The sequence below is a fragment of the Panthera uncia genome, chromosome D4 (genome assembly GCF_023721935.1).
Source record: "Panthera uncia isolate 11264 chromosome D4, Puncia_PCG_1.0, whole genome shotgun sequence".
In the NCBI taxonomy this organism is placed as follows: domain Eukaryota; kingdom Metazoa; phylum Chordata; class Mammalia; order Carnivora; family Felidae; genus Panthera; species Panthera uncia.
The window spans coordinates 43,275,850-43,298,532 of NC_064807.1; the positions used below are offsets into that span (position 1 = coordinate 43,275,850).

Consider the following 22,683-nt stretch of genomic DNA (forward strand, 5'->3'; position numbering starts at 1 on the left):
ACTGATGGGCAGTCTCCCTGCAGGGCCAATCAACTCCAAGCTTCCCCCCCGCCCCTTCTGTTTTTCTGTCATTTCACTCAAGTTTCCAAGGCCCAGCAGAAAGACAGTCTTCCTTCAACTGTGTGGTTTATGATAAAAGAAACAGAGATCCTTCTGCTCCCCAATCCATGGAAATCAGGATGCTGCACCTAAGGGAAGAGGAATCCCTCCCCCAAACAGTCTCCCTCTAGAATCAGGGTGACAACCGTAGAGTGAACCTTCATCAGGAAGCCCTGATGATGCCTTTTGATTAAGATGGTCAAGGAGAGATGGTACACGTTTCCTCAAGCAGTCAATACTTGTCGCTGGGGGGCGGGGGGCGTAGCACTTTCTAGAACCACACTATAACTGAGCATGACATACTAAAGAGCTAAGAAAGGTGAAGCCTTAGTCTGTTTGACAGGTGAAGGTAAACATGAACATTTTGAAAGTTCCAGGTGGTGATTCTTTCTAGACTGATTGATGTCTGGAATATGGTTCTTCCCCTTACGGAAGCCAAATGGCTAGGAGAGTAGATAACAAGAAACCTGGAAAAACCCAGCCCCGAAGATAACAAGATGGAAGCACTGCATTGCTGAGGTTCTAACCTGGTTTCACACTGAGTTTATATCATGGCAGCCTGCACAGGTTAACCAATTCATTATGTTTTAAGTAAGAAATGTGTAAAATTCGATGTTATTTGCCCATATGTGCATAGTCCTAAATTACTTATTTTAAAAACCATTATGAAACTGTTAGGGATTCACGTGGTAGACATGAAGGTGGAATCCATGGGGGAGCAAATAGAAAAGAAAATTCCTTTAGCCCACTCTGGTGGTCCCACATAGCAGGCAGTGGGTGTGGTGACAGAACACAGCTCTGAATTCCTCCCCCTGGTTACATTCTTCGTTCTGAAACAAGCTTTCTAGTATGCCCCAGGCCATGTTTCTCAACTTGTCTTTGAGCTACCAAGGTTCATTCCGTGGCTCACTTCCTGTCTGGTGCTTTCTCCTTGTCTCCTCTCACCTGATGTTAGTTCTTACTCTCTGGCTTTGACCTTCGCTCCCTTCCTTGAGTCTGACTTAGGTTCCCACCAGTTACTACTTTCGGCTGCTTTAAGATCAACACCCCAAGTTACAGGGTTAGTTTGGGCCTTGTAATTTAAGTGACACATGTTCCATTTAGGAGCCCTGATCCCTTAAAATTAGGACCTGGACAATGACTTAGAGAAGCCTGTGTTACTTAAGTGTCAATCATCGCTGAAGGTCGGTGGGAGTCATCCCTCTGCCCCCATGTGTGTTTTCCAGTGTTTATGCATAAACACTCTGTAGTTCCAATAATTTCTCTATTTTTTCCATTTCATTAAACTACCAGGCAATATTTTCATGTGCTCTTGAAAGGCTCTTCAAAGGCTGCTTTCAGTGATGGGTGAAATGATTTCTATAAATAACTTGCCAATCAATTTATTCAGCTTGTAGAAATCTTGATGAAGAAAGGTGCTATTAAATATGAAAAATCAAAAAACCCCACTTTTGGTTTAGAGTAGGCTCCTAGTATTCTGCCAGAAGAACCCTGGAGAGACAGCTGCCCAGCCTGGGCTTGACCATCCCAGCTTTCTGGCTTGGTGACTGCATGGCTTTAGGCAAGTCATATAACTTCTCTAGAACCTGTTTATTCTGCAGGATGAGGGAATAACATCTCCCTCACTGCCCTGAGGCAGAACCAAACACATGAAAATGTTGCTGATAAGATGCTGGGTACCTTCTGGTAGACTGGATACATTTTTGTTAAATCTAAATTTGAAAGCAAAATAGTGATTGAGGTCCATGGGTAATTGCTGGAAATTTGGGGGGGGGGGGTTAAAAAAAGAGTTGCACTTCAGTTACAGCGACTGGAAAGCAAATTTCCTTAGAATGGGTTTTCTTTTTATCTTCACTTTCAAGATGCAAATCGGAATGTGTTCCTGGTGAATAATGTTCACTAAGGAAATACACTTGACGTTCATTTGCAGAAATCTGTTATCATTTCACTGATTCTGGGTTTCTTATCTTCCTCCAACATTCATGTCTCTCTCGAAACCGCAGAAATGTCTAATTTTGCATGTCTCCTGATACCATGCTCAGAGCTCCCAGAACCTAAATTCTCTTTAGTTTGTTAATTTGAAGGGATACAGCATCTCATAGGGTTAAGCTGCGGATTGTCAGTGCTACTGCTGAGCACATAATATCAACTAGCTTAGTTCAAGTCTTAGGTAAATTTGGGGCAAAGCTTTTCATCTCATGGCTCACCTCCCTTGCCCCTTTCTAGTTTTTTGTTTTTTGGGTTTTTTTTTTTTTTTTTTACTTAGTATTACTTTGTCATATTTTCAATACATAAAATATCTAATAAAACACGTATCATTGTCACTCTACAGATGAGGTAAAGATGGGCCCTTACAGGTAAGGCTCAGTGTGGCTGATTAAGTGGACCGAACCATAAATGGTATGGCTTTCCCAGCTCCCGAGCCAGTGCCCTTTTCTTCCAGAGAAGGACAGCAACTAAGCCAGTCACTTATTTTACAATTGTTTTTCAAGGCTTGAGCTTTTCTCAAAAGGTCACGTTCACAGTTTCCTCAATTTAGTCTAACATTGATCCAACGCTCATGACTTGAGAGGAGCTAGTGAGAGAGATTTGGATGTTAAGGAGTTACAGAGCAGATCTTTCAACATATCTGACTAATGTTCGGAATATTCATTCTATTACGGAGTACAGTAGTGTGATACATGACATCATGTTGATCCTAGTTTTCAAGGAGTAAATGCCACAGGCCACTTGACACGCAGGGAAAAGGACTTGCCAGTGTGGCACATCTAATGTAACCTTCACCACAAGCAGAGGCTTCTACTTCTGGCCGCTTCTCATGTGTTAGGCTCTCTACGGGATCTGATGTGTTCTCAGGCCAGCATTCTCTCCTCTTCTTTTGGAAACAGCAGCACCTTGTCTGACTTGGAGGACCCCTCTCTCTTCTATTGTGAGTCCATTTGATTTGGGAGGGGATCCCCCTGCCCGCCCCTACTTCATGGGATCAGGTGACTCAGGCCTGTTCTGGCAATGTATCTCACCTTCTGGCCATGGCCGGAAGCTGGCCCAAGGCTGGGACTGTTGGCGGACCCACCAGGAAAGAGGAGCTGTCTTTCCTTTGGGGATTGCTAGGTTCTGAATATTTGTGTGCCCCCAAATTCATATGTTAAGCTCTTAATGCCTGATGTGCTGGTATCTGTAGGTGGGGTTTGGGAAGGTGCTTAAGTCATGAGGGTTCTACCCCCGTGAATGGGATTCATGTTCCCATAAAAGAGACCCCACAGAGCTCCCTAATATCTCCCACCGTGTGAGGACATGGGGAGAAGGTGTTGTCAAAGAATCAGGAAGCGGACTCTCACCAGCCACCGAATCCGACAGACAGACACTCTGATCTTTGACGTTCCGGCCTTCAGAACTATGAGAAATACATTTATAAGTTACCTAGCCTCTGGTGTATTTTGGTAGAGCAGCCCAAACAGACTAAGATGGGGTGTTAAGCTGACGCAACATAAGCTAAGGGCTACTGGTGGCTTCTCGTTTACTTGTTGTTTATTGGTTTCTCCTGCTTGTAAACAGCCTGCCCGAGAACGAAGCTGTCCCAGAGGAAAGCAAGGCCGAGTGCAAGAGACACACAGAGGCAAAGCCCAATTGCTATTATCTGATGGCTCCTTAGCCCTCCCCGACCCCCCACCGCCATGCCTGAAGTTACTAGACAATTCGGTCTCAAAAACTACAGTATTTTCTTTTTAAAAATGGTTTAAACAAATAAAAAAATGATTTCGATTAATATACCAGGATTTTACATGCTCTCACTTAATCTTTATGCCAACCCTGTAAGTGTAATTTCCCACATTTTACATGAAATTGAAGCTCTGCAAAGACCAATCATTTGAACAAGGCCACTTTCAAACTCTGGGAAGTAGTGAACTTGGAATTCAGTCTGGTTGCAAATCCTTTTCCTCTGTAATTCACTGGATATCCTCCCGGTGCTAAACAATGGACATTCACAGTGCATAGTCGATCCTGGTAGGATTGAAAAGTGTGAATCGGGGCGCCTGGGTGGCTCAGTCGGTTAAGCGTCCGACTTCAGCTCAGGTCACGATCTCACGGTCTGTGAGTTCGAGCCCCGCGTCGGGCTCTGGGCTGATGGCTCAGAGCCTGGAGCCTGCTTCCGATTCTGTGTCTCCCTCTCTCTCTGCCCCTCCCCCGTTCATGCTCTGTCCCTCTCTGTCCCAAAAATAAATAAACGTTAAAAAAAAAAAGTTAATTTGAAAAGTGTGAATCGGCTATAGTACAGTCACCACCAAAGGACATCTCTTTCCTTTCTGTGTGTATGAGTGTGTGCATGTGCACTGGCAAAAAATAAAACAGCATCGGGGCGCCTGGGTGGCTCAGTTGGTTAAGCGGCCGACTTCAGCTCAGGTCATGATCTCACAGTCCGTGAGTTCGAGCCCTGCGTCGGGCTCTGTGCTGACCGCTCAGAGCCTGGAGCCTGTTTCAGATTCTGTGTCTCCCTCTCTCTCTGACCTTCCCCCATTCATGCTCTGTCTCTCTCTGTCTCAAAAATGAATAAACATTAAAAAAAAATTAAAAAAAAATAAATAAAACAGCATCACATTCACACAACAGGGCTACCTGACAATTCCTTAAATCATGAATACCTCTGAAGTCACCCAAGATAATTTCAGATACCAGAAGCCTAGCTCAGTGTTGGTCCACTGGCCACACTGCAACACTCCAATTCTGAAGGTGTAGCCAAGGATGGAGGAGAGGAACCCACAGACATAGGATGCACCTGGATGTAAGAGATACTTCGGGGGGGCCTTTTATCCACCAACCAAAAAAGGAAGTTCAAGAGCCAGAGGTCCAAGAATGGAATAAGGCTCAGCGTGGCTGCTTGTCAACCCCCCATGACTCACACGAGTGGGGTTCCTACAAGGCAGGCCCAGGCTGCGAGTCTACTACCCCCGGGGAAGAGGACATTTTATGGGCACAAAGATATGTGGGCAGAGGAGGTTACCAAAAAACAAAGGGCCACAGGGGACCAGTCGTTACAGGACTTGCGGTGACCGAAGACCATAATGAAGGTTGTGTTCGCTCAGCCTTAGACCTACACGTCCCTTCGTCCCAGTTTTGCCACGTGGGTGTACTACGTACTATTGCTAACCTAGTACTCTTCTAATTTTTTTTAACGTTTATTTATTTTAGAGACAGAGAGACAGAGCACAAGTGGGGGAGGGGCAGAGAGAGAGGGAGACACAGAATCTGAGGCAGGCTCTAGGCTCTGAGCCATCAGCACAGAGCCCGACGTGGGGCTTGAACCCACAAATCATGAGATCATGACCTGAGCCCAAGTCGGACGCTTAACCGACTGAGGCACCCCTAACCTGAGGCACCCAGGCACCCCTAACCTAGTACTTTTCTTTAAGTGGACTCACTTCTCTTTTAAATACTTCCTTGCTGATTCTAGGTAATACACTTAGAGAAATCATAGGTTTAGTACCAGTTAATATACCTTTTCTAGTATGCATTAAAGTAAGCATGTTATCATTTAAAATGTTTGTTATATGGGGCGCCTGGGTAGCTCAGTCGGTTGAGTGCCCTACTCTTGGTTTCAGCTCAGGTCCTGATCTCACAGTTCGTGAGTTCGAGCCCCGCATAGGGCTCTGTGCCAGCAGTATGGGGCCTGCTTGGGATTCTCTCTTCCTCTCCCTCTGCCCCTCCACTGCTTACGCTCTCGCTTTCTCTCTCTCTCTCAAAAATAAGATGAACATTAAAAAAAAATCTTTGTTGTACCATCTAAATCCTTTCCAATGCCACAGTGGTATTTATGCCACTCACTGCGAAGGACAGGTGTGTGGAACAATGACAACATGCCTGCACTCCGAGTGGGAAACACCACGTGTGAGGGCCACACCTCCTCCCCTCAGATGCTAGGATTCTCGGGGGGCCTGAGTCTCAGTGCTGTTTTCATGGGCCCCTCTTTTGCTCCTCCCCTCTGCTCAGACAGTTTCAAAGCCTTAGGTTTATGTTCCAAGGCAAGATGGGTCTACAGGAAAATATTAGAATTAGAAAGCAGAGTAAAACAGTCAAATGTGGGGCCTTTCGCAAGAGGCTTGCCTCCTGTATGTCCACGGAAGGGGTAAAGAATGACCAAGGAGTTCACTCCATTATCCCATCTCCAAAGGCAGATGACATACTTACATCATAAACGAATGGGAATTATGTACACATGATTAACTGTATAATTTTATTCCGTCAAGGATTAGTAGGAAACCATATTAAGCAGAAATAAATCATCTATCTTTAAAAGGCACAGAAGAATTGCCACGTGAACTCTGAAGAGACCGATTTCAACAGTGATGGGCTTCAACGGTATTTTTTTTTTTTTCCATTTGAATTTTATAGACACTAACAATGACCTGACTTGATTTTCTTCCAGTCATACTTGAAAGAGTGGGACTGTAATTTAGACATTGTCTGATGATGGACTATAATACTACAATACTACAAGATGAAACTGAAGCCACCTTATTAAGACTTTTTTTTAGTTGATTTATTTATTTTGAGAAAAAGAGAGAGTGCACCTCTCACACAAGGGAGAGGCAGAGAGGGCGAGAGAATCCCAAGCAGGTCCGTGCTGCCAGCTCAGGGCCTGACGTGGGGCTCGATCTCACAACTGTGAGATCATCACTTGTACCGAAATCAAGAGTCAGGTGCTTAACCAACTGAGCCATCCAGGTGCCCCAAGACTTTTCTTTTTTATTCCTTAAATTAACATGTTTTAGCTTCTCTGTGGATAAAATATGCCAGTAGTAAAGCATGAAACATGGCTTTCCTTCTGAATTAGGAAAAAGAGGCCTCATAGATTTTGTGACTTCAGATGGAGTAACTGCTTTCTTTCTTCTAATGATCATTCTTTATCCACTCAACCTGCTTGATTTTTTTCCTAGCACTTGTCATTATGTGTCCTATCATTTTGCTGTGTTTATTGTCTCTTTCCTTCACTAGACCATAAGCTGTATGAGGACAGGGGCTTTTATTCTTCATGTAGTTTCTTCAGCACCCAGCAAAATACCCAGCACATACAATGTGCTCAATAAAAATTTGCTGGATGAACGAATGCTGATTCATAACCAAATGTTTAGAATTACCAAATCCTCTTATTTTGCAAGCCTACTCAACAGTTATCAGATCTGAAACACACTTGTCAGCCATTTGACCTTTGGCAGGTCATTTCACCATATAACTTCTCACAGTTTATGTCTCTGTCTACAGAATGTAGACACCATCAGAGCGCCTGGGTGGCTCAGTCGGTTAAGCATCTGACTTCAGCTCAGGTCATGATCTCACGGTCTGCGATTGTGAGCCCCGCGTTGGGCTCTGTGCTGACAACTCAGAGCCTGGAGCATTGCTTCAGATTCTGTGTCTCCCTCTCTCTCTGACTCTCCCCAGCTCATGCTCTCTCTCTCTCAAAAATAAATAAAACTTGCAAAAAAAATTAAAAAAAAAAAAGAATGTAGACACCGTCAACTCATACGGTATTTATGAGAATAAAATGAGATAACATCCATGAAGTGTTGGCCTCTCTCTGTAAGCATCTGTATCCATCCACCTGTCCATATATGTATGAATGAAGCCCTCTGGCAGAGGATCTGACCCACAGTACATGACCATAAACGTTTATGTTTAGTGTATTCACTTTTTATTCATCAATTTTACTACAGAATGGAATTATTTCTTTTCTGGTTGTTGGTGGCCCTGTCCAAAACCAAGGACAGGGTAATCAGTAGATGAAAGCATTGCCTTTACATACCTTAACTCTTGCTGTTCATGAATCTCTAATATGAAGAGGTTTAAAAACATAATGTTCTCTCCAGTCAAGTACATTTAGAGGGCAAAAATAGAACAGGGCATTGACAAGACGGATAAGCACAAAAGATGTCTTTTCTGTCTCTCCTGAAAGGTCAGTTTTGTGTTTCAGGTTCTTCTTATGTACAGTAAACAGGAGGAATTTGAGTTTTAGAAAGGTGATTTACAAGGCACTTTTTCTTTCGTTTTTAAGTCATACTGCCTGCCTTCCTTTTATCTTCCTCCTCCCCTCTTCCTTTCTTCTAAATGTCCTTGCTTATTAGCTAGAATTAAATTAAGTTTTTGGTTGTTTTCACATTAGATAAATATCTACAAAACCAGAGGCACTTGGGTGGCTCAGTTGGTTAAGCACCCGGCTCCTGGTTTTGGCTCAGGTCATGATCTCACAGTTTCCTGTGTTTAAGCCCTGCATCGGGCTCCATGCTGATAGCTGTGGAGCCTGCTTGGAATTCTGTCTCCCTCTCTCTCTGCTCCTCTCCCACTCTCACTGTCTCTGTCTCTCTCAAAATAAATAAATAAACTACAGGAATTTCTAGGGGCACCCGGGTGGCTCAGTTGGTTAAGCATCCGACTTTGGCTCAGGTCACGATCTTGCAGTCTGTGAGATCCAGCCCCGCATCAGACTCTATACTGACTGACAGCTCAGAGCCTGGAGCCTGCTTCAGATTCTGTGTCTCCCTCTTTCTCTGCCCCTCCCCTACTTGCGCTCTCTCAGTCTCTCTCTCAAAAATAAAACATTAAAAATATTTTTCAAAAAATTCTAAAAAAAAAAAAAAAAGTAAAAAACTAAGGCCAGAGGGAGGAAAAATGGTCACAGAGTCAGAGGGAGGAAAAAAATGGTCATAGAGTTTTCTTAGAGGATTAATGTACATGAAGTCGTCTTCAAATTATGATTTTGACCGCAAAGGCAAAATGAGCTGGTTGAACTATGACAGAGTTGCTTGTTCAAACATGGTCAACCAGTGTGCTCTAAAAAGTCCCTGAATCATTACAATGTCTTTTCTAAATAAATACATTTTGAAAACATTAGAAAAATAATGGCCTATTTCCACAGGAAAATAATAAATGATGGAGTCTCAACTGACGAGTTAGAAGTATTCCTACAGCATATTATCTGAACAACTGACTCAGTCACTTCCCCATCAGTTTAAATGGCTCAGTAAGAGGTATTTAGAATTTTTTTCTAATGTTTATTTATGTCTGAGTGAGAGAGAGAGAGAGAGAGAGAGAGCACACCAGCTGGGGAGAGGTAGAGAGAGAGGGAGACACAGAATCTGAAACAGGCTCCAGGCTCTGAGCTGTCAGCACAGAGCCCAACAGGGGCTCGAACTCACGGACCGTGAGATCATGACCTGAGCCGAAGTTGGACACTTAGACTGAGCCCCCCCAGGCGCCCCTAGAGGTATTTTATATGAGGGCAGGGCCACAAGTGTTTTATAGATTACATTTACCTAAGTATTTGTTCTCCTCAGCAACGGAGAATTTTCCTTCCACTTTCTATCTTCTTTAAGAACTGATTTGTTATTCGCAGGGGGAAAACAAAATATTTTTTCTAATACTCGTTCGGTCGAGGATTTACAATTTATTTTACTTATATTCACTGATAAAGAGAAGGCTACAGGAAAAGTAACGGGCTAAAGACTTTCTAAAGAATGCCGACCAAAGGAAAGAACTTTCGTAGACGAATATGCATCGTAGGTATTGCATCAAGAGCTGAAAATGTGTAGACCAAGAAATGCATTTTAAATTGCACATAGTTTTTAATACCACTTTTGGTAATTTATCATAAAGAATTCAGATATGCACAAAGATACACCCTGTGAGGACAATGATACCAATGTTGATTATAGATAGGCAAGAAATGGCAAAGCTGTGTTTCCCACCATTTTCAGACAGGTGAGACTACCCTATGGAGACAGGGGGCTAAGTGTCAGAGGAAATTTAACCTAGGAGTCGTCGGAAGGATGCCAACCCCAACCGAGGGCCGGCAGGGGGTGCAGGGAGCCAATGGAGGACAAAAGAGAAGGCTGCCCTCGGTCCTTCACCAGGCTGGTTTCCCTGTTCCTCCTCCACTAGCAATAGGACACTGGAGGGACCCTTCTGGAGAAAGTGGATGACCCCAGAGAAGTTAAATTCGGGGGAAAGAAAAAGTCCAGTCAGACACTTAATTCATCCGGAGGCAGTGATTTTCAACCTGAGGGATTGGGGGGTGGTCGCCAGGGGACATTTAGAGATGTTTCTGATGGTCATAACTAGAGAGAGGCTTGTGGCACTACTCATATCTCGTGGGAGAGGCCAGGGAAATGAGATGGCACCCTCCAGCCCATGTAACAGCCCCCCAACAATGACTTATCCAGCCGGAAAGGCCAGTGCCGCTGCTGCTGAGGAATCTTGTCTTAAGAGTGAAGCCCACGGTCACACCGGTCCCGTTCCCATCACTCACAGAGGACTTCAACCAGGTTTTTTGGACTTTATCCTTAAATATGAATGGCTGGCCCTTCACCACACGTTGGAGGAAAAGCCCCGCACTGAAGGTCAGAGATGAAAACAAACATCAACCTAACAAGAAAACAACCTAAAAAGAACAAAGGCTTTGAGGAGACAGAGACTATGCAAAAACGCTTAAAAAGAAAAAACCTGTAATTGGTACAAGCAAGCCTGAAATGCAATTTGATCACATCCGGCAAACTTCAAGGTGAACCAACTGTGACCCAACAGTTCCTACTGTAGGGATTTTTCTCAGAGGAACTCTTGCAAAGTCACTGGGAGAAGGTGCTCAGATTAGTCATGGCAGCATCATTCATTAAGTAGAAACAATCTCTTTGTTCGTCAAAAAGAATGAATAGATTAATTGTAGTCTAGTCATATAACCGAATACCCTAACTCACTTAAAATGAACGACATAGTATGTTTCAATATAGGTAAATCTCACAAATAAAACATTGCCTTAAAAAAAGCAAGCTGCAGAAGACCATATCCATTAAGATACTATTTACATAAAGTTAGAAATGTGTAAAACTTTACTATGTATCCTTTAGGATTTGTACCTGTCTACTAAATCTGTAAGGCCATACATTTTAGCTATTTACCAGGTTCAGGATGGAGGTCCCTTCAGAAGGTGGATGGAAGGAAAGCGGAACTGGGTGTGACAGGTGGAGAATCGCAACTTTGTAATGTTTTATTTCTTAAACGCTAGCAACTTTGTAATGTTTTATTTCTTAAACGCGTTTTGGGCTTAAGAATTGCTTATATGGTTCCTTTATTTTTTGGCATAATTTAAATTACAAAAAACTATTTTTAATATCTTCAGAAAGATAAAAGAAAATATTGCATCCAATAAAAAGAAATGTGTCTCATTCATGAAGTAGGAATTAAATTCTAAAAATAAAGTTGCTGTAATTTCGAAAATTCAATGTGTGTTCAACTTATCCCATGCTTTAAAAATATGAAATAAAAATGTATAGGTTTACTTTAAAAACCTCTGTAGTTTAATTTCAAATACATAAGTTAAATTTAACCTCAGTGGCATCATTCTAGAATTAATTGAGTTTTTCTTTTCTAATAGAGTATATAACTGAGTCATGCACTTGTTTGGAAAATTTTATAGATAAGTCCCAATAGGTCATCCTGCCATGTCTAGCTATTTTCTTTTAAATGCTTTCTATGCAGATATTGGGGAACATTATTAATTGCTACAGAGGAAAAACTGATTACATTTTAAAGCAGTTAGCAGTCACAGTCCAAGATAGAAATGCTAAGAAATTAAAAAACATGTTTGCCAATGTTTAAAATCTCATCAATGAATTCAGTCCCTGAGATATGTGATTGCATCAAAGGCTTTTAAAATTGTAATAACAACTTCTGCAATTACATAACAAATGCCTTTTTCTTTGGCACTAATTTGCTCTAACTAGAGAACTCATTTGGGAATTGAGAAAAGCATAAAAGTCTGTCATTTTTAATTGTATAAATAAATGATGAAAGTTGTGAGTGGATTAGTTTTAATTTCCCCTTCCAGCTTAGCTAAAACTCATTTTAATTGTCATTTTAGAAACGTTGTCGATTTTGAAATATTGTATGCCAAGAAATGAAACATTTAGAAATAAAAATATTTAGCAGGTTAAAATAAACATGTTTCATTATTTAGGAAGAAAAAAAAGATCCTCAAAGAAGATATAATTTGTACTTTCCAGTTTCCACTGGCTTCATACGAATTCATTTAAATTAGCTTTGGTGATGTGACTTTACCACTTTTGGATATGACTGCAAAGTTCATCTGAGAAATTAATTTGTAATCTAATCACGTGCTTCCTCTAAAAGGGAAAACTCTATGCTTCTTCTTCTTTTTTTTTTTTTAAAGGTTATTTATTTTTGAGATAGCACCAGTGGGGAAAGGACAGAGAGAGAGGGACAGAGGACCAGAAGCAGGCTCTATGCATTGTGAAATCATGACCTAGGCCAAAGTTGGACACTCAACTGACTGAGCCACCCAGGCGCCCCTCCCGCTAGTGATTTAAATTTATTCCAGCAATAGGTGAGGATGCTAGCATAGCTGTGTTTATAAAAATAAAACAGTGACCGAGAAGATGGCCTCTAAAATGAGATCTGTAAGATCTCCTCCAGCACCGACATTTCATTCACTCATCCTCTCACCATTAAGGACCCCCTCCTTCCCAGCCTCCTTTCCTGATACTTCCTGTGTGCCATGCACTGTGCTCGACCCAGAACAGGAAGAGAAACAAAATGAAGTGGGCACTAGCCGCAGAACACCAGCATGAGAAGTGGGATGAACTATGTGCCTGAGTCTCCGATGCCAGTGGGCTTCTCCACACTGCAGGAGAAGGAAAGGCATCCTGCCCACGCGGCACGGTGCACACACAGAGGCTCATTTTTCAGCTAAGTTCCTTTTTTTTTTTTTTAAGTTCATTTATTTATTTTGAGAGAGAGCAAGAAAGCGTGGGGAAGGGGAGAGAGAGAGGGAAGAGAGAGAATCCCAAGCAGGCTCTGCACTATCAGCTCAGAGCCCGATGTGGGGCTTGATCCTGCACACTGTGAGATCCCGACCTGAGCTGAAACCAAAAGTCAGATGCTTAACTGACTGAGCCACCCAGGCGCCCCCCGCCCCCCCGCCCCCAACCCCGACCTGCAGCCTTACTCCGGCACTTAGTTCACACAGCATGCCACATCAGGTTTCCATTCATTTGTAGCTGGAGACATGGAGGCACAGAGAGGTGACCTAAGTTGTTGAAAGTCACAGAGCAAGTCAGAACATATGTTCTCTTGCAGTGTTTTCAACAAGTGTATTGAGAACCTGGCAAGTGTCTGGCTCAGAGCCAGGAAGTGGCAACAAAAAAGATGAGTAAGACCCAGTCCCTGCCCAGAGGTGTTCATGCTCTCATGCAGGCACTGGTTTGACGTGGGAGTTCTGGAAATATGTTAACATTTGACTGTCTCTGAGGATTGCGGCAGCACAGAAACATCCCTGGAACTGCGTGTGGATCAGGACACCTGATAAAGTACACACGCGGAAGCAAGTTCAGCTTGGCTGTCGTCTGGATAATGCAAATTAGGAGAATCTTTCCCCCCATCGATCTTGCAAAGGTTTTAAAATAGCAACATGCAAGACGGAGAAATAGACTCTCTCATGCACCGCTACTGGAAATGTAAATTTTATGTTTAGATACCGAAACTGCAGGGTCATGTGTAACGGTTTACAACCAGGAATGATTTCTATGTTCAGCAGTAAGCAATGTTTAAATAAATTACGCTTATGTTCTTGCAATGCTATAGTATGTGAGGCAGTTACTTAAGATTAGTTAATGACCTGGGGAACTAGTCATCTAATGTTAATTAGAAAGCCTGGGTGTTAAACTATATATAACATCATTCTACTTAAAAAAAATATATAGTATGCATACCTACCTGCATTACAATCACGGAAAGGAAATGTATCAAAATGGTACTTTTGATTATTTCTGGGTGGTGATATTACAGGTGACTTTTTTTTTTTCTGTATCGTCCAATTTTTCTGTAAGCAGACCCCACTAATTTAATAATTGAGAAAGCAATTAAGTCTCAGTTAATTTTTTTTCTGACCAGATTGATTTTCTGAAATGAACTGCCCACTGCTAACTGATTTCAGGCCACCAGGACTCAGCCCCTTTTGGTTTGGACACGGGGAAGGACAGGAAAGACTGTGAGTCCCGAGCCCTACAACCCCGACCTGTTTCACTGCTCATTAGTTGGAGGTCTTTGGGGAAAGCAGTTCTGAACCTTGGTAATTTTATCCGTTAAATGTGGCAGTTCATATCTGCCCCACAGATGAAAGTTAAAGAGAGCATACAAAGATGCTTTTGAAAAACATGACAGGGATGCAAGTTGTCTTACGTGAGAGAAAGACAAGAGAGTACAGGTGCTAGAATCAGACTGAGACCCAAATCCCCAAGTGATCAACTTTTAGTATCATGACGTTAGTCAAATCACGTAACCTCTTTGAACCTTAGCCTCATCATTTGTAAAAGCAGAGGTATCAATGCCTTCTGCAGAGGGTCAGCGTGAACCAAACACCTGAGCAATGCTCAGTGAAGGTTCCGTGCCTTCCTTTCTCAGGCTCTGCCTTTTCACTGCCCCACCCTTGCTCTGTAAACAAAAACCAAAGCAAAGCAAAACAAAACAAAACCTCTCCAGCATCAAGCACTTTCTAATTTTAAAGCATATTTACCTTTGGTATGCTAAAAATGTATGGATTCTTTTTTTCTTTTTTTTCCCCCCTCTCATTTCTCTACCCTTTAATGGTCTGGACCAATAGCTAGCACAAAGTCAGCATAGTTTGGGAAAATCAATGTGAAGACTGTGGACAAGATTTAAGGGAGTCAGGTGAGCCTGAAGTCTGCCACATAAAGGCTCTAAAATTTTCAGCACTTCCCATTAGGACAGGCAGATAAGGAAGGTGAATGTCCTTGCTTTCGTGCATGGAAGTTATTTCGGCCTATTATGTCTCCTCAGATTCGCCAATAGATGCGTGACATTCTGTAAATGTGCAGAACTCAGAATTTCTCAGGCTTGGTTTCTCTAGTGTCAATTGATAACTGCACATCTCAAATGTTTCCTTTAATTAACCTTCTCCATTTTCAAATCAATGTTCTCACTTCCTCATGGTGTTACTGCTATTCCAAGGAATGCAGACCTAAGCGATCCACATCTCAGGGCTCCAGAGGTTCATGTGCCAAGCGTGGAACTCTGTGCACCAACAGCACATTCAAGCACATCCTCTGTCTCTTCTGCACACCCAGATTTAAAAGTTTAAGGGCTGAAATTAAAGTAGCAGGGAATCCAGCCCTAAGTTTTATTTTTTGATCTCTGGGCTTCTTTTTGTAAGAATATTTCCTTAATAGGAACACTGAAGATTTTTGAGAAAGGGAGCCACCCACTTAAAGCCCTCCCTGTTCTGGGAAGATTCATCTATACGGTGCTGGGGACTGCCCAGAAGGGCTGATCCAAAGTGGGGGGGGTCATCCTGGAAGTAGATGAGACAGGAAGAGCCGACGACGGGCACATTATGGCAGAAGTTGGTATCCTGTCCATTTCCCTGGAGTCTTAGCAGGTCGTTGTGCTCTGGCTGACTTTGGACTGCTAGTCCTTACTTTCCTTTACCAGAAAGCTGAGGAATTCACACTCCCATGCCCAGCAGACTCAGCCAAGGAGTCGACAGGGGTCAGCTCCCTTGCCCTCTCGGTAGAAGAATTCCAAGGTGTATTGTATTTGTTTCTTATTGCTGCTATAAAAAAAAGTTACTGCAACTTAGAGCCTTAAAGCAACACAAATTCATTATCTAACAGTTCTGGTGGTCAGAACTCCAAAATAAGTCTTAGTCCAAAGTGGGCTAAAGATCAAGGTGTCGGTAGAGCTGGGTTACTTCTGGAGACCCCAGAGGGGGAACCTATTTCCTTGCTTTCCAGCTTCTAGATGCTCTTGGCACCTTCCTCCATCTTCAAAGCCAGCAGCTTGGCACCTTCAAATCTCCTTCTGACTCTGGACCCTGCTGCTTCCCTCTTATAAGGACCCCTGAGATTACTTTGGGCCTACTTGGATTGTCCAGGATAATCTTCCCATCACAAGATCCTTAATTTAGTCAGATCTGCAAAATCTCTTTTATCATATAAGGCAACATATTCACAGGTTCGGGGCACTAGGGCATGGCCATTGGGGTTGGGGGTATTAAATGGGCTACCACAGGTGTGTTTTATACAACCCCCTGAGGTTTCCTCCTGAGGAACAAGCTCTAATCACCTCCAGTGATGGTGGCTTTGTGACTCACCGTATTTGTCGGCTCTCCCTTCCTAGCTTCTGTCCTAGCTTCCCTATCACTCTCCCTGCTCTTGGTGTTTTCTGGACCTCCCAACTAAACTACTTGCACTCAAAGCCTTGCCTTGGGGGTCTGCTTCTGGAGGAACCCAAACTTAAACCAAAATTATGAAGGGAGAAGCGTATGGCAGATAAAAGGAGGAGTCAAGAAAGATGAATTGCACCATTATGGAAGAAAGATAACTACGGGGAGTCAGAAGGGCATCTGAGTTCGAGGAGGAGATACTGAGGTCTGTTTTAGTTGAGATGCCATCAGGAGGACAAAGTGGAAATATTAAAGGGGTAGAATGTGTCCTATGAGGCAAAGTCTTTTTTGGAAAGTTGGAAAATGTGCTTAGAACTTTTTTGATAACAATTTGTTAATGCAACAAATAAGAGACTCAAACAAATAAGAGATTCATTATCTGAAGTAAGGAGAGAATAAGTTCCACTCCAGAGGCAAGACTGCAAACCCCAGAGGCGCCTGAAATGTCTAAAACATTGGCTCACGCTTTCTTTTTTAGAAATATTGTTAACCTTCTTCATACTTTCTATACCAGAGACAGACACTGTTCTGAACACGTATGAAAAATAATCCCATTATATGGGGCTCCTGGCTGGCTTAGTCAGTGGAATGTACGACTCTTGATCTAAGAGGGTTGTGAGTTCAGGCCCCATGTTGGATGTAGAGGTTACTTAAAAATAAAATCTTAAAAAAAAAAACCCACCCTGAATCCTTGTTATAAGGATATGAGGTAGGTACTATTATTCTTCCCATTTTATAGCTGAACTAAAAATCAGAGACATTAAGCAACTTGTCCAAGATCCTATGGGTAATAGTAAAGGCAGGATTTGAAACTCAATGGGTTCAGTTCCAGAGCCTGAGATTTTGATCACTGTATTCTGCACTGTTTTAGTTATGAAGAGAAGAGGAATTCAAGTAGGTGTCTTCAGGTCTTATGAAAATAAACTGTCCATGATTTGGTCTACTTGCATCACGAGCTTGGTCAGCATCCTTCACACTGAAGACTCCTTCCCGGCTGCTCTCCTCAAACCAATCACATTGGTTTTCGTCTTAATCCCACTTAATTTAATTTAACCCCACTACTGCACAATCCAAGTCTAGAATGACTGGGTTGAATCATCTACTCCCGCCCCACACCAAAAGGAAGATGTAGCATCCCAGAAGCCTGCCCTGGATGTAAATCAGTGATGAAATTACAAGGTCTACAGAGTCAGAATCTCTTATTTATTTATTAAAATTTTTTTAAGTTTATTTTTGAGAGACAGACAGACAGATAGATAGACAGATAGACAGGAGGAGAGAGAAAGAAACCCAAGCAGACTCCACACTGTCAGTGTGGAGCCTGACATGGGGCTTGATCCCATGAACCAAGAGAACATGACCTGAGCCGAAACTGAGAATCAGACGCTTAACCGACTGAGCCACCCAGGTGCCCAGAATCTATCTTTCCATTCTGGTTATAAATAACTTCATGATCTTAGTCTAATCACTTGTAATCTCTCTCTGACTGATTTCATTTCTTCAGGTAGAGGTAGAATTAGTTAAGGACTGCCCTTTCTTTGGGAGAAAATTACTTAGTGTTACCTAGAAAATTCTAAGGGAACTTGTTTTGAGTTCTAAAACAATAGCAGTAATCACGTTAATTCAGAGCATAGTAAATCTTTTGCTTTTTTTTTCCGTGAACACAGGTTTTAGTCAAATCTTTCCCAGTACAGTTTCCTTTGTACAATTGGTATTCCTCAAATATTTATTCTTTTTGATAATGAACAGAAATGTGTCATTGAGAAGCAACACACTCTTCCAGTTTCTCCTGACTGTAACTGATATTTGTCTGATATGTGTGTGCTGAGCCATCCCAGTTACTTTGATCAGATACTTTAACTACATTTATATCCGACTTTTTTAGATTGGAAACAAACTAGTTTTTCTACGCTCTTTGGATACTTCTGCAAGTTAAAACAATGGCTGGTCACTGTCTAACAGAACATTTGACTTTTTGGTCTATCTCTAATCACACCTGGGTAATTTTTATTGAGAATCTATTATGTCTAGAGCTCTGTTGGAGAACAACCCATAGAACTGATCTTCCGGCAGTTTACACATTAACATCCACATATTGTTTTCCAGTTGGAAGGTGGCATCTGACAGTTAGATGTTTCTCAAACTTCAGTCATTTTTATAACATCAACATGAGCGTTTGCCATATTTTCATAACTTATGACCTACTATTTACCAACCCTTTTACTTTAAACTTTCTTCCCTTTTGAAAACTTAAATAAGCTTAATTAAAAATTGAACTTCTTACAAACATGCTGATTCAAAAATGCACCCTAATGTTTACAGCAGCACTATTGACAACAGCCAAAGTATGGAAAGAGCCCAAATGTCCATCAACTGATAAAGGGATAAAGAAGATGTCGTATATATACATACATATATACATATATATATATGTATATATGTATGTATATATACGTATGTATATATATGTATGTGTATATGTACATATATATGTGTATATGTATGTATATATATGTATGTGTATATGTACATATATATGTGTGTGTGTATACACACACACACACACACACACACACACACAATGGAATATTACTTGGTGATCAAAAAGAATGAAGTCTTAGTATTTGCAATAATGTGGATGGAACTAGAGTATATTATGCTAAGCGAAATAAGTCAGTCAGAGAAAGACAAATATCATATGATTTCACTCATATGTGGAATTTAAGATACAAAACAGATGAACATAAGGGAAGGGAAGCAAAAATAATATAAATACAGGGAAGGGGGCAAAACATAAGAAACTCTTAAATACAGAGAACAAACCGAGGGTTGTGGTAGGGTGTTGGGTGGGGAGATGTGCTAAATGGGTGATGGGCATTAAGGAGGGCACTTGTTGGGATGAGCACTGGTGTTATATGTAAGCAATGAATCACTAAATTCTATTCCTGAAATCATTATTACACTCTATGTTAACTAACTTGGATTTAAATTTTTAAAAAATAAGAAAAGGAAAAAGATTGAACTTGATATCACTACCATAACTAGAAAACCAGTATTGCTTGCTATATATAGGAAGGAACTGCAATCAAAACAAAGCAATGCTGCTTAATTCCTGTTAGATACTGTGTGCTCTTTTTTTGTGAGGAGTGGCGGAATGGGAGAAAGCATTGCATATTTGAGTTCAGAGATAAATAAACTCCAAGTTGAGACTCTTCAGCTAATTACTTAGATTTTGGGGAAATAATATAATAGATTATAATCTTACTTTGCAGAACCACCTTGTTATTTGTTAAGCAGGCAGCACGGATATTATTCCCATTTTACAGATGACAAAACCAGGGCTCAGAGGTTATGTGACTTGTTCCTTGATTACACAGATGGTAAATCCGGAGCTGGGCCTCAAACACGGGCCTCCGCATTTCAAACGGTGTGCTCTTATTACTGTACCCAAACCCTTCGTGGAGTAAACCCCTAGGAGAGGTGATGCAGAGGACTTGGATGAAGCACCCAGAAGATCCATTCCTTCAAGCATTTGATAAGCCAGTTACAGAGATGAGATGCCACGTGATATATTCAAATGACCTCGGGAGAAAGTAAATAAGTGTGCTTCCAGATAACTGCCTCGGAGAATGGTGACAATATTTAGCAAATGAGCTCACTGTAAGTGGGACTGAAAGGGAAGACTTTCTGGAGGAAGTGAGATTAAAATGGTGTATTAAAGGGGTGGATAAAATTAGATGAACAGAAGACAAAGGAAAGGCATTTCAATAAAAACAACACGGTGATCACAATTACCAAAACCATAAAGAACGCTCTGTCTTGGGTCACTGAAGCTAGGGGAAAATGCAGACATGACGGGAAGTGCCATGACTACATTTCAGTCTTACATGCTAAGAGGTAGAATTCATTACGGTTTCAAATTCTTTAAAAATATATGATTTCCCTTAAAAAGATGTATGATCCCATACACTACTTACAGGGTTTTTTTTTCCTAAAGAAAGAATGATAGGTATGTACTAATATTTATAACGATATGCCTCATCTTACAAGGAAATTGGAAATAACTCTGATGCTTGACAATGCGAGGCTCAGTTACATAAACTGTGACACACTGACGCTGGGGACACAACTGTTTTCACAGAGAATGTTCACCATTCCTACTGTCATGTGGTCCTCGGACCAACACCATCAGATTCATCTGAAACTTCTTAAAATGCAGTGTTTGATTTAGCAGGTCTGGAGCCGAATCTGAGGTTCTGTATTTCTATCAAGAGCCCAGGGATTCAGACATGCATTGCAGTGTGAGAAGCACTGGGGTAGATGGTTAGTGGCATGGAAAGACATCCACAATTAAATGGCCAATGAAACAGGCCTATTTCATACAAATTATGAATACTACACTGGTACGTTTTTTGTATGTTTATTTATTTTGAGAGAGAATGCTAGCACAGGAGGGACAGAGGGAGAGAGAGAAGAGAGAACCACAAGCAGACTCTGCACACTGTCAGTGCAGAGCCCAACACGGGGCTCAATCCCATGAACCATGAGATAAGGACCTAAACTGAAATGAGAAGTCAGATGCTTAACAGACTGAGCCACCCAGGCACCCCTAGAAAAATAACCCACAGGGATTTCATCAGTGTAACAAGATGCTGTCAGAAGAAAGACTTATCAGGTAGGAATTTCCCAATACGTGTGAAATAAGGCTGTGCACCCTTTACATTGTAGTCCCTGGAGCTCTTGGGACACATTAAAAACAAACAAACAAACAAACAAACAAACAAACAAAAAGGCCATGAAGCTATAGGAGTATAGACATTTTCAAGACTGCCAACTGAGAAAGTATTTTTATGGTGAAACAGGGAAATTTTTAAGATCAATCTCCCTGGGGCGCCTAGGTGGCTCAGTCAGTTGAGCGACCGACTTCGGCTCAGGTCATGATCTCACTCACGGCTCATGAGTTTGAGCCCTGCATCGGACTCTGTGCTGACAGCTGGGAGCCTGGAGCCTGCTTCGGTTTCTGTGTCTCCCTCTCTCTCTGCCCCTAACCCACTCGCATTCTGTCTCTGTCTCTCTCAAAAATAAATAAGCTTTTGAAAAAAAAGATCAATCTCCCCTAACAAGTATTTTCAGTGGCTTTATTCTGAGTTCTGTTTGGGAAGACAGATTCAAACAGTGATGGCTGGAAGCTGAAAGAACACCTAGATGTCAGAATGACTCTTTGCCAGAATTCTCTCTTGAAAAATTTACCTTCAAATTCATTCATTTCTGCCAGTTGTTTACCATTTTGGTGATCCCTTTTTTCAGCATATTGTGGTGGGAAAAAGGTTCAAATCCCAGCTTCACTATTTCCTGGCTGCTGGGACACTTAGGCAATAGAAGTAAAGGGCTCTGTTTCCTTTACACAAAATTGGGGGGTATAGTATCTGTTTCAGTCAAGAGAATTAAATTAAATAACATACATAAAGCATTTATGGTAGAGCATTAGGATATACTTAAAAAATTGACTGATTGACTCATCATCAACAACTACGTATTATGTGTCCATCGTGTGCCTGAAAATGCTCCAGAGGTCGGAGAATGTACAGGACGCCAGACATACTCTCTTGCCTTAGAATACTTTCAAGCTCAGGGGATATAATCAAGGAAACAATTACTCTGCAGTGTAACAAGTGTTCAACAGGGAGAGGGCCATCTCTCACAGGAAAAAAATGAGAGACATAGCTAACCCAACTATAAGGGTGGGGGTGGTGAGGAAGTCTTCCTGGAAGAAGTGACATTTCACTTAGAGTTGACAGACCAGTAGGTCTTAGCTGAGAAAGGCTGGGAGGTTTCAGACAATGGGAATACCGCATTTAAGGGCTAAAATGTGAGAAAGACCACATGTGTTCAGGCACTCAGCAGACTAAAATGGTTAGAATCTGGGGTAGAAGGTGGAGGCAGTGGAAAGAAGGGAAGTGATACTGGAGGGGTCAGCAGAGCCCAGTTAGGAAGGGGCAGAGGAAGTTTAACTTCACGCAAAGGACAATGAGCACAGTTAGGGTCAGTCCTGGTCCGTCTGGGGTTTTAGGTTTAACTCAGCAGTAGTAGAAAAAATATTTCCAGGCCACATAAAACCTGGGTCTCCTTAAAGAAAAAATTGTTTCAAATTTATACAACAGGCTACCAGTTCTCAAAGTGAGGTCCGGGGATCCTTGAGGGTCACTGCATTACCATTTAGGGAGGCTGTGAAGTCAAAACTATTTCATATTAATACTAAGACACTGTTTGCCTTTTCTGCTTTCATTCTTCCAAAGCATACAGTGGAATTTTCCAGAGCCTACTGTTTGTCATGATGCAGTTAC

General features: G+C 41.8%; 1 protein-coding gene across 3 annotated transcripts in view; it reads right to left on the bottom strand.

Annotated features, from left to right (window-relative positions):
* SLC24A2 (solute carrier family 24 member 2) overlaps positions 1 to 22,683 on the bottom strand; it is a 242,052-nt gene that overhangs the window by 147,080 nt on the left and 72,289 nt on the right. The gene's annotated exons all lie outside the window — the stretch shown is intronic.